The sequence below is a fragment of the Pipistrellus hanaki genome (genome assembly GCF_964339955.1).
Source record: "Pipistrellus hanaki genome assembly, chromosome: X".
NCBI lineage: Eukaryota > Metazoa > Chordata > Mammalia > Chiroptera > Vespertilionidae > Pipistrellus > Pipistrellus hanaki.
Genome location: NC_140524.1, coordinates 91,355,930 through 91,367,254, shown reverse-complemented (window position 1 = coordinate 91,367,254; position 11,325 = coordinate 91,355,930). Strand labels below are relative to the sequence as shown.

General features: G+C 43.6%; 1 protein-coding gene and 1 long non-coding RNA gene across 4 annotated transcripts in view; both read right to left on the bottom strand.

The window, feature by feature from the left end:
* Nucleotides 1-11,325, bottom strand: part of LOC311614722 — a 520,998-nt gene that overhangs the window by 88,177 nt on the left and 421,496 nt on the right. The gene's annotated exons all lie outside the window — the stretch shown is intronic.
* The window catches only part of PCYT1B (phosphate cytidylyltransferase 1B, choline), a 93,550-nt gene that overhangs the window by 4,114 nt on the left and 78,111 nt on the right, over nucleotides 1-11,325 (bottom strand). The gene's annotated exons all lie outside the window — the stretch shown is intronic.

The window sequence follows — 11,325 nt, the reverse complement described above, 5'->3', positions numbered from 1 at the left end:
GCTCAGGGAATGCTCCCCCTCCCCGGAGAAAGTGCTATTTGAGCAAAGACCTGAAAGAGATGAGGGAGGAGGCCACATTCAGGGAAATTAGAAGGAAGTTCAGTCCAGACAGAGAAACCGAGAAGGGAGGATATACACTGAGTGGCCAGATTATTGTAATCTCTGAACGCATAATAATCTGGCCATTCAATGTATATGATCCTATCTAATAAAAGAGAAACATGCAAATTGACTATACCTTCACTATGCCCACAAGCCATGCCCACCAGCCAATCAGGAGCTAATATGAAAATTAACCCAACCAAGATTGTGGTTAATTTGCATATCCAGGCAGAGAGCGAAGACTGAAGACAGCATAGAAGGAAGCCAAGTGCTGCAGAAGGGATCAAAGCTGCAGAGAAGCAAGCAGGGCAGTGGAGACTGGAGGGAAGCAGGTGGAGGCTGCAGAGAAGGGAGGGAAGCAGGTAGGGCGGCAGAGACCACCACAGGAACCCCTATTGCAGGAATCTTCCTGCAACAGGCCTCTAGTATATAATAAAAGGCTAATATGCAAAATTTCCCGTTGACCAGGAGTTCGACCAGCAGGCAGGCCAGCCAACCGCCCATGTCCCCTCCCCATGGCCAGGCTGGCCGGACCCCACCCATGCACAAATTCATGCACTGGGCCTCTAATATATACATACATATATACACACACACACACACACACACACACACTCACACACTCTCTGAGTGGCCAGATTATTATGCGTTCAAAGATCATAATAATCTGGCCACTCCATGTAGTTCACCTTCAAAGGGGAACAAGGAGGCCATGGCGGCTGGAGTGCAGTCACGTGGCTGAGGAGGGGCATGGAAAGAAGGGCATGAGGGCAAGGTCACCAGAAAAGTCAAGGCAAACTATGCTATGCCCGGTCTTGGTGGCCATGTGAGAATTTCAGCCTTTACTCCGAGGAAAGGAGAAACCTCTGGAGAGTGCCTTTACCTCTAGAGTTCTGAGCAAAGGAGTAACAAACTGCCCAGCCTGAATGCATGTGTGTGTGTGTGTGTGTGTGTGTGTGTGTGTGTGTGTTCATGACTAGAGCACCAGGAGGTGAATGGATTTCCCCTCCAGAAAAGCCCCCGGAAGGTTTTAGTCCAGGGAGGGGTATGATAAGATTGGTGTTTTAGAAATATCTTTGGGTGTGAGCATAAAAGGAAGGAAAGAAACTATACAGGAAAGGAATTAATGTTTGGCTCTAGTAAACTTCCTGAACCTCAAAAAAGCCACCATGAAATAGATAAAAAGAAAAAGAAAAAACTGGAAAATGTTTGCACCATTTAACTACAAATTATAGATCTTAGTATATAAACAAAGCTTAAACATCAAAAAAGAAAAAGAAGGTAAAAACCTTCATAGAAAAACGAGTATACGGCATTACAGGCAATTCACAGACTTAAAAATGTACCGTAAAAAAATGTTTGGCATCACTAGTAAACAAACAAATGCAAAATGACTGAAGCGAGAATTCTCTTTATATATCAGACTTAAAGATGTTTTAAACCTCTCAACTTCAAACAGTTGTTTCCCAGATATAGTTGACAGATGGCTTCAGGCTTCAGAAGCTTAAGGCATACAGTTCTGTGTTGTGGCATGTTTGGAGTTAGCATGCTCTGACTTATCATGTTCTTATGTGTAATTCCTACAAGTTTTTCTCTTGTATTTACCATGAGGCTTACATAGAATATCTTAACATTATAGCATCCTGTTTTGCACTGATGACTTAGTGAAATTCCTAAACTTTATGCTTTCACTTATCCCCCTCGCATTTTAGGTTATTGATGTTACCATTACCATATTTTTATTGTGTAAACAATAGCAGGTTATTGCATTTCTGGTTATTTTTACTACATTTGTTTTCTTACTTTTAAATTCAAGTTGTGAATGATGCATCACCACTATCATATTACAGAATATAAATTTGATTAAATATTTATTGTAACCAGTGAGCTTTATTCTACTTTCTCTTGGTTGTTGTTTTTTATTGGGGGAGGGAGTAGGGGGGGGTGAGAGAGATAGAGGGGAGGATTCAGGGTTGTAATTTAAAATTGTTTACATTTTGTTTTTATCTATGGATATCTCAAAAACTGTGGCTGCTCAACCTGTGTGGCTCAGTGACTGAGCATCAACTTATGAACCAGTAGATCATAGTTCGATTCCTAGTCAGGATACATGCCTGGGTTGTGGGCTCCATCTCCAGTGAGGGGCGTGCAGGAGGCAGCTGATCAATGATTCTCTCTCATCATTGATGTTTCTATCTCTCTCTCCCTCCCTCTCTGAAGTCAACACACACACACTCTGAGTGGCCAGATTATTATGATATCTGAACGCATAATAATCTGGCCACTCAGTGTATATCCTATATCAGTGGTCGGCAAAATGCGGCTCGTGAGCCACATGCAGCTCTTTGGCCCCTTGAGTGTGGCTCTTCCACAAAATACCTCAGCCTGACCGAGTCTATTTTGAAGAAGTGACATTAGAAGAAGTTTAAGTTTAAAAAATGTGGCTCTCAAAAGAAATTTCAATTGTTGTACTGTTGATATTTGGCTCTGTTGACTAGTGAGTTTGCCAACCACTGTCCTATATAATAAAAGGCTAATATGCAAATTGTTCCCTCGACCAGGAGTTCGACCAGCAGGCAGGCGGCCAATTGCCCATGTCCCCTCCCCCTGGCCAGTTGGCCGTACCCCACCCATGCACGAATTCATGCACCGGACCTCTAATATATTATATACTAGAGGCCTGGTGCAAGAAAATTCATGCACTGAGAGAGGCGGTCCCTCAGCCTAGCCAGCCCCCTCTCATAGTCCAGGAGCCTTCAGGGGTGGGAGGTGACCCAGTGATCAGGGGAAGGTGACACCCCCATCATAGCTCTGCTGCTGCCATGGCCCTGGATGTTGGCTGGCCCTGGTTAGCTGAGCTTAGGGTGGCCCTCAGCAGTTGGGCAGCCAACATCCAAGATTTGCCTGTGCCTCAGGCTGGCCCTGGGTGGCTGGGGGGCTGAGGGAACTGGGGACTCCAGAGGCAGGTACACGGAGTGGCTGGATCTGCTTGAGCACCACCATCTTTGAGGACATGGCAATCAATTAGCATATTCCCTCCTTATTGGCTGTGGGCACTGCCATCTTTTGTGAGGGTGTGGCAGTCAATTAGCATATTCCCTCTTTATTAGATAGGATATACACACTGAGTGGCCAGATTATTATGCGTTCAGAGGTCATAATAATCTGGACACTCAGTGTATATTTTAAAGACTGTGGCTGAGGTTTATAGCTTTAAGTTTGTCATCTGGGCTTATATGATATTTCCTAACTAACAGTCACTGGTGACACACCTGAGAAACTCAGGCCAAACAAAAACTAGCCTAGACAATCAATTGATGTGTCTCTCTCACATAGATGTTTCTCTCTGTCTCTCCCCCTCCCTTCCATTCTCTCTAAAAATCGATGAAAAAATATCCTCAGGTGAGGATTAACAGCATATATATCCCACAAATATCATGTAATACCATAAAAATGTTTACAATGTAAGTAAAAAATTTTAAACAGCATATTCACTGTATGAAATATGTATAAATATTCACAGAGATGAACCAAAGAAAATGTGAAGGTAAAATCAGTTGCACTGATATGGTGGGGTGTTCAGCAATTTCTAACTTTAAAGTTATATTTAATATTATTATATGTGATTGTGAAAATAAATAAAATACACAAACAATATTTCTGTAAAGAAAAAAAAAAAACTAGCCTAGAGATTTGGATGACATTGCAGCCATCCAACTCATTGATAAATCCTTAAAGCTTTAACCCTTCCCTTTTCCACCCCCCCCCCCCCCCTTTGCAATGCCCTCTTCTTAAGAGAAGGATGGTGGAATTACTTTGCCTTGGAGATAATGGTATAAAGATGTACCTTCTCATATGAGTAATGCTGATTTATCTCTATCCCTGGTCACTTGCTAGCAGTCTGCATCTCATTACTATTGCAGTAGTTCTGCCTCCCAAGAATAACCCTCTAAGGAGGATGATATGTATACCAGTGAATCTAATACCAGGCATTCATTCTTATTTTTATCATCATATAATAGTTAAGTCATCCTTGAGTGTACTGTATATACTCCCCTCTTCCCCTCTGGCAACCATTAGCTTGTTCTTTTAATTTAATTTTAATTTTTTTTAATTGATTTCAGAGAAGAAGGGAGAGGGAGAGAAAGAAACATCAATGATGAGAGAGATTGGCTGCCTCCTGCATGCCCCCTACTGGGTATCATGCCCACAACCCGAGCATGTGCCCTGACCGGGAATTGAACCGTGACCTTCTGGTTCATAGGCTGACACTCAACCACTGAGCCACCCAGGCCGGGCAAGTTGTTCGTTATGGGTCAGTTTTTGTTTTATTGTTTTTAGATTCCACATATAAGTGAGATCATACAGTATTTATCTCTCTCTAACTTATTTCACTTAGCAAATGTGGCAGCAGGACAGGCCCTAGGGCCTGCATGGTTTTTGTGTGGGAACCTGAACCAGGCAAGACTGCACTTAATTCCATGACTGGTTGGGGCCACTGGTTTTGTTGTGTAGAGAGGGAGGTACGTGGGCTGTGTGCTCTGTTGAAGTGCCACTGTAGGCAGGGCTGCTGGATAGGATATGCAGCTTCCTGTGTGTCTCATTAGGTTCCCCGCTTGGGCAGGCTGAAGGCTGTGTTCAGAAATGGGCAGAACCAAAACCGGTTTGGCTCAGTGGATAGAGTGTCGGGTCTGTGGACTGAAAGGTCCCAGGTTCGATTCCGGTCAAGGGCATGTACCTTGGTTGCGGGCACAACCCCAGTAGGGGGTGTGCAAGAGGCAGCTGATCGATGAGTCTCTCTCATGGATGTTTCTAACTCTCTATCCCTCTCTCTTCCTCTCTGTAAAAAGTCAGTATATATTTTTTAAAAGAGTTATTCATAGTAGCAAAAATCCTGAAATAACTTAAATGATCCAACAAAAAAAAAGTGATAAAAAATCTTCAAAAGATTCATTTTTTTTAAAAAATGGGCATGCCCTGGCTGGTTTGGCTCCGTGGATAGAGCATCAGCCTGCGGACTGAAGGGTCCCAGGTTCGATTCCGGTCAAGGGCACCTGCCTGGGTTGCAGGCTTGCTCCCCATTGGGGAAAATGCAGGAGGCAGCCAATCAATGATTCTCTCATCATTGATGTTTCTATCTTTCTTTCCCTCTCCCTTCCTCTCTGAAATCAATAAAGATGTATTTTTTAAAAAATGGGCAGAACTCTGAGTCAGTTTCCCTGCCTGCGCACAGTGAGAGCCAGCTCCGAAGCCAGAACAGTTCTACCTGGTGGACTCTGGTCCAGGGTTGCTGGGCTACACAGCTTTCTAGGTGTTATGGCCCGACTCTGATCAGGCCGGGCCAGGGATGGACTCAGTTCTCTCGCCTGGAAGAGGCAGGCCAGGCTCCCTTTGAGTATCCAAATCGGAGCACTCTGCACCCTGCTGAGGTGCTGTTCACACTACACTCTGATTTGGCTCTGCAGATGCGCAAATACCCTGGCTTGGACTAGAACTTGGGTGCTATAGGCAGGACCTTGGTCTGCCAAGATCAGAGTGCTGATTGTTTCAAACCCTCCCCCTTCTCTGTAAAATGAGATTCTCTGTGGGCAGAGCTCCAGATCCCACTGTGGGGTGAGACTGGAGTGGTGGCTCCCAAGGAGTGACTACAGCGATGGGGGAGCTAGATGTTCACCCTGAGCTCTCTTTTCCAACTGAAGGAACCATAGGCTCTTGGTATGGTGCTGCGCCAGCCTGGGGGAGGGGCAGTTGGTTAGCACGCAGCCACTCCTCCACTCCTTCTAATGTGATCTGTCTGGGTCTCTGGTACAAGGGATGCGTCAGCCAGACCCATGTGATCTAGGCTCCTGCCAGGGTGTCATGCCCACAAATAGTTGTTAGTTCTTCTTGTTGGGGGGTGGGGAGCAAAATCAAGAACGACCTATGTTGTCATCTTGGTGATGTCACTGTCCTAAGATTTTTTTTATTAATATATTTTATTGATATTTTATAGAGAGGAAGGGAGATGGACAGTTAGAAACATCAATGTGAGAGAAACATCGATCAGCAGCCTCCTGCACACTCCCCACTGGGGATGTGCCCGCAACCCAGGTACATGCCCTTGACTGGAATCGAACCTGGGACCTTTCAGTCCGCAGGCAGACGCTTTATCCACTGAGCCAAACCAGTTCTGGCTGTCCTAAGATGTTTAAAAATTTGTAATGGCCAGTGTTGGTGAGATTTTAGTAACCAGACCGCATTCACGTTACTGCTAGTGAAGGGTAGAATAGAACCTTTGTGAGGGGTAATTTGGAAATAGGTGCAAATACTTTTTTTTAAAGAGATCATCAGAGATGTAAGTAACATTTGTTGTATACATGGATATTCAGAGCAGTGTCATAACAGACAAAACTGAAAACGCCCTAATGGATGAGAGAAATCTTGCACAACTGAGAGGATATACTAAGCAGCTGATGCAAATCAAGTCCTTAAAGAATATTTAATCACGTGAGAAAATGTTCATGAGCTGTTACAAAGTAAAATGGATTTTACAACATTGATCTGCATGATCCCAATTTTGTAAAAGGTTAGATATAGGGGGGGAGGAAGTGGCAAGAGTAAGTTTGTAGATGTTCATATGGAAAATCTTATATAATAAAAGGCTAATATGCAAATCGACCAAATAACAGAACGACTGGTTGCAATGATGCACACTGACCACCAGGGGGCAGACGCTCAATGCAGGAGTTGCCCCCACGTGGTCACTGTGCTCCCATGGGGGAAGTGCTGCTCAGAGAAGCTGGGCTCATGGCTGGTGAGCACAACGACAGTGTGGGAGCCTCTCCCTCCTCTGTGGCAGCACTAGGGATGTCCAACTGCTGGCTTAGGCCCGCTCCGCATGGGAGCTGTCAGTTGGATCCCCTGAGGACTCCCGAATTGTGAGAGGGTGCAGGTCCGGCTGAGGGACCCTCCCCCAGAGTGCACAAATTTCATGCACCAGGCGTCTAGTAATATAATAATAAATAGTAATATAAGAATAAACTATGTTTTCTATGCCCACAACTATAAACCTACTTTTGCATCTCATTACCATTAATATTTTTGTGCTCTTGCCCCAATATTTTTCCCATCTACATGCACTACACCCCATACACCTAGATTGGAAAAAGATTGGGGCAACACCCTGAAAATATTAATGGTAACACCTTTGGGGGGTAAGAGACTGCGGGTAACTTTCATCTCTTTTTTTAAATTTATTCTCAATTGGTACATTTATTTAAAAAATATAGCCTAATGGTCCCGTGTTTAAATGTTGCTCCTAATCATAAGGAGCTCTTCAACAAATATTTCCAGACAGAAGCAAAAAGGTCACTAGAAATGGCCAACAGGACAGGACCACTGTAGACGAAATTCCCTTATAGATCATTAAAACTTGCTAGAAAAAGGAGTTTGACATTCTTTACAATTATACCAACATTCGTGGCGGCTGAATGTCATAGGCATTTCAGTCTCCTTTTATTATTTTCGAATAGTTCTGTAATGAACATATATTTTATCATCATAACAAAGCAATAACTGTATGCAGAGAGAGAGAAGACCGAGGCAAGATTAGGCTGAAGGGCATTGCTATCCTGACATAAGTGAGAAAATGTTAAGACCTCAGATACATCTTCAATTCCCCCATCACTGATTTCCCTTTTATAAGCTCTCTCTAGCCCATTACTTTTTATTTTTTTTATATATTTTTATTGATTTCAGAGAGGAAGGGAAAAGGAGAGATAGAAGCATTAATGATGAGAGTCATTAATTGGCTGCCTCCTGCACGCCCCCTCCTGGGGATCAAGCCTACAACCCAGGCATGTGCCCTGACCAGAATCGGCCTGGGACCTTTCAGTCCACAGGCCGATGCTCTATCCACTGAGCCAAACCAGCTAGGGCTAGCCCATTACTTTTTAGAATCTCAAATCTCCTCTAGCAAATAGTAGAATAGAGATGCTTACTGATCGCTAAGATCCTTTCCAGATGTAAAATTCCACACTTCTACAAATACACCAATTATTCACCTTCCATTAAAGGTACTGGTAACTCTGCCAAAAGACCCAACTCCTCTCAAAATTAAACAAAACAAAACAAAAATGTTATATATGTAGCCCATTTATAAGACAAAAATCAAATGCCAAAAGGAGAGGGTTGCTTATTATTAACAACAACATTAAAAAAAAATTCTTGAACTTCTAGCATGCACTTTAAAATAGTATTTTTATTACTGTAATCTTTCAGTGTATTTTTAGTGGCAGCCATTAGCCCTCCCGCTGTTGATGGACTATCAGCATTTCCATTAGAAGCCCACATTCTAAGGAATCTACGACTTGTCTATTACGGTTTGACTTAAGCTCATAACAGAATATTCTGCCTAAGGGGATGAAATCACTTGAATCCTTAATGATAAACAATGGCGTCGCACTTCATAAGATGTGATATCCTTGCAAAATAACTCTGGGTCTCAATTCGCAAGCTCTCTGATCTGTTACTGGTGCGTTTTGAAGGGCGGTTCCCCTACAAAGAAGCTGCATTGAATCAGGTCAGGAGACAGTTTGTAATGAGCTTCCTGGGAAGGAAAGCACTTTAGAAATATAACCAATAATGAAGACCTGGCGTGGTATTTTCAAAGAGAAAGGGTGTTTTAATTCAGTCGTTTGCTGTATCAAGAGGTTTCCATTTATAAAGATTCCTCCCGAGAAAATAATCCCATTTATAGTCCTGTCCATATGAAAGTATTTCTCCCCTTCTACGAAGTTTTCCCTTTTAAGAAGTTCTTAACATCCACTGAGGCAGTAAATGTCATCACAAATGTCTTGAAAGATTTCAGTATTTCAGATAGAGTCCGACATAGCTGCCCCAAAAGAAACAAACAAAAAAATCCTAGTTTTCCTCTCTGGTTTGAACCTCTGAGAAACAACAGAACTCACGGAGTTTCAGTTGTGGCCAAATCAATAAACGACTAAGGTTTATAGTGTCTGATACCTGCCTGCTAGGCACTATTAAAGGTATATATATATATATATATATATATATATATATATATATACACACACACACACACACACACACACACACACACACACACACACACATATATATATATATATATATTATACACACACACACACCCCGTATTTTCCGGCGTATGAGATGACCCCCTAATTTTACAGTTAAAACATAGGTTTAGGCCTATATTCGCTGTATAAGACTACCCCCCACTTCAAAGAAAAGACTTACTTTGCCATCAAGATCTGCAGGTAATTTTTGTGCAATTTTGGTCTTTTGCCCCCGATTTTCGGTTGACTTTTTTTCATTTCAAAAGTCATCTTATACGCCGGAAAATATGGTATATAAAAATTTATTTCTGCCCAGCCTGTGTTGCTCAGTGGTTGAGCATTGACCTGTGAACCAGGAAGTCATGGCTCGATTCCCAGTCAGGGCACATGCCCTCGTTTCCAGCTGGATCCCCTGCAGGAGGCAGCCAATCAGCCATACTCTCTCATCATTGATGTTTCTCTCTACCTCTCCCTTCCTCTCTGAAATCAATAACAATGTGTTTAAAAAATAATTTCATCCTCCCAACACCCCTGGTAGGTGACTGAGAGGCAAAGGAACTTACCCAAGGCTACCCAGCCAGGAAGTGAGCCCCTTGTCATGATCAATGCTCCGTAGTTAGCCACTTACATAATAAGAAGCTTTCCATGATTATTCATGTTTTACTTAAGCATTTGTTGGAAGACAATTTTTAAACCCCCTGCCAAAAAGACTCAAGTGGGATATCCAATTCAAATCCACAAACTAAATTTTCTATTTATTTTCTCAAGATAAAAACAGTCTTAAAAATTAGCAGTGGCACCCTAACTAGTTTGGCTCAATGGATGGAGTGTTTGTCTGAGGACTGAAGAGTCCCAGGTTCGATTCCAGTCAAAGGCATGTACCTTGGTTGTGGGCACATCCCCAGTAGGAGGTATGTAGGAGGCAGCTGATCAATGTTTCTCTCTATCCCTTTCCCTTCCTCTCTGTAAAATAAATAAATAAATAAATAAAATATACTTTTAAAAAATTAGCAGTGCCATTAAAATGCCTATTATAAAAATACTAGAGGCCCGGTGCACGAAATTCATGCATGGAGGGTATCCCTCAACCCATCCTGCACCCTCTCCAATCTGGGACCCCTCAAGGGATGTCCGACTGCCCATTTAGGCCCGATCCGGGATCGGGCCTAAACGGGCAGTTGGACATCCCTCTCACAATCCAGGACTGCTAGATCCCAACTGCTCGCCTGCCTGCCTTCCTTCCTGATTGCCCCTAACTGCTGCTGCCCGCCAGCCTGATAACCCCCTAACCACTCCCCTACCAGCCTGATTGATGCCTAACTGCTCCCCTGACAGCCTGATCACTCCTAACTGCCCTCCTCTGCCAGCCTGGTCACCCCTAACTGCCCTCTCCTGTAAGCTTGATCTCCCCCAACTGCCCTCCCTTGCAGGCCTAGTCCCCCCACCAATTGCTCTCCCCTCCTGGCCTGATCACCCAAAACTGCCCTCCCTTGCAGGCCTGGTCCCTTCCAACTGCCCTCCCCTGCTGGCCTGATCACCCACAACTGCCTCCCTTGCAGGCCTGGTCCCTCCCAACTGCCCTCCCCTTGTGGCCATCTCGTGGCAGCCATCTTGTGTTGGAGTGATGGTCAATTTGCATATTACTCTTTTATTAGATAGGATTGAAAAACAAGTACTGCCGAAACCGGTTTGGCTCAGCGGTAGAGCATCGGTCTGCAGACTGAAAGGTCCCAGGTTCGATTCTGGTCAAGGGCATGTACCTTGGTTGCGGGCACATCCCCAGTAGAGGGTGTGCAGGAGGCAGCTGGTCGATGTTTCTCTCTCATCGACATTTCTAACTCTATCTCTCTCCCTTTCTCTCTGTAAAGAATCAATAAAATATATTTATTTATTTTATTTTTTATTTTTAAAAAATATATATTTTATTGATTTTGTACAGAGAGGAACGGAGATAGAGAGTTAGAAATGTCGATGAGAGAGAGTCATCGATCAGCTGCCTCTTGCACACCCCCTACTGGGGATATGCCCACAACCAAGGTACATGCCCTTGACCGGAATCGAACCCGGGACTCTTCAGTCCCCAAGCCGACGCTCTATCCATTGAGCCAAACCGGTTTCAGCCAATAAAATATATTTAAAAGCAAAC